At 36.3% G+C, this 1,175-nt stretch overlaps 1 pseudogene; it reads right to left on the bottom strand.

Moving 5' to 3' along the window:
* Positions 1 to 208: 208 nt before the first annotated feature.
* Positions 209 to 327, bottom strand: LOC111735197 (annotated as a pseudogene).
* Positions 328 to 1,175: the final 848 nt, after the last annotated feature.

Consider the following 1,175-nt stretch of genomic DNA (forward strand, 5'->3'; position numbering starts at 1 on the left):
TCCATAATATAAAAAGACAAATTTTTATTTTAGTTTCTTCTCTTCCAGTTGAATGAGACTATTAAAAATTCAAATTGAATAATAGTAAGATAAATTATATTTTTAATATATCTGACTTTTTTTTTTTAGGTGAGGCAACTCTTGGTTGACCTCACAGATTGCAAGGAACTTGTCAGTTTACAATCCTTTATTTATTTTATATTTTTTATGCCTACAGCACCTGGTCTTCCTAGGTGGTCTCCCATCCAAGTACAAACCAGGTCCGACCCTGCTTAGCTTCTGAGATCAGACAGGATTGGTCTTGTTCAGGGTAGCATGGCTGTAGCCTATCTTAATCTTTTGGTACATTCCACCTACATATATATTCAGAGATCTTTGCTGTCTTCTTTTCTATTACCATTATTTCTGTCAGTGCAGATTTCTGAAGTATTGATTTTTCTCCTCTACTTTTACTACCGGTTCTTTCTAAAGAATGTTCCATTACAAAACTGGATCACAGTCATATCTTTCCTGTATATCACAGTTCCCTCTTTCCCAAGTACACAAGAAGACTGGGAAAGAGAGGTGTGTGTGTGCATGCACACATGTGTGTGTGTCCTTGAATGATCATGGCCAGACATAGTCTCACATCTGACCATGACCCGTTGTTCTCTCTGCCTATAGGGCCTAATGTGTAGTTTGGCCCCAGCCCCCAGATTTCTACTTTACTTATGGTGATTTTTTTTTTAGGAGAGTCATGTTCTCTCCCTCCAGTTCTACTCCCTGAGCTAAACCTTGTCTATTTGCCCAGTTTGTATATTTCTAACTCATAATGTTAATTAATTTCTAATTTTTTCTCATTGCATTTTTAGACACATGCCATGGACAGAGATGGGAGACTGTTTCAGAGTGGTTGGTTAGTTAGTTCAGGTAAGTTAATAAACATTCGGAACATTCTAAAACAGTTTAGTAATGGCTCTGCCTATAAAACAAAGAGGATCTCTTGGTGTTTATATGACCTAATTCCAAAACCCAACTCCAAAAATATCAAATCCCATGCTTCATTAAACGTTTTTATTACCTCTTCAAGGGGGCCTCTGTCTTTGAGACCTATAAACAAGAAGTAGATGAGAGAATAACCTGAAGTTTTGCCCTTACAGATATTTTTTATTTTACAATGTGAGAAATTACTTCTT

Source organism: Pteropus vampyrus, unplaced genomic scaffold (genome assembly GCF_000151845.1).
Source record: "Pteropus vampyrus isolate Shadow unplaced genomic scaffold, Pvam_2.0 Scaffold18643, whole genome shotgun sequence".
Lineage (NCBI taxonomy): Eukaryota > Metazoa > Chordata > Mammalia > Chiroptera > Pteropodidae > Pteropus > Pteropus vampyrus.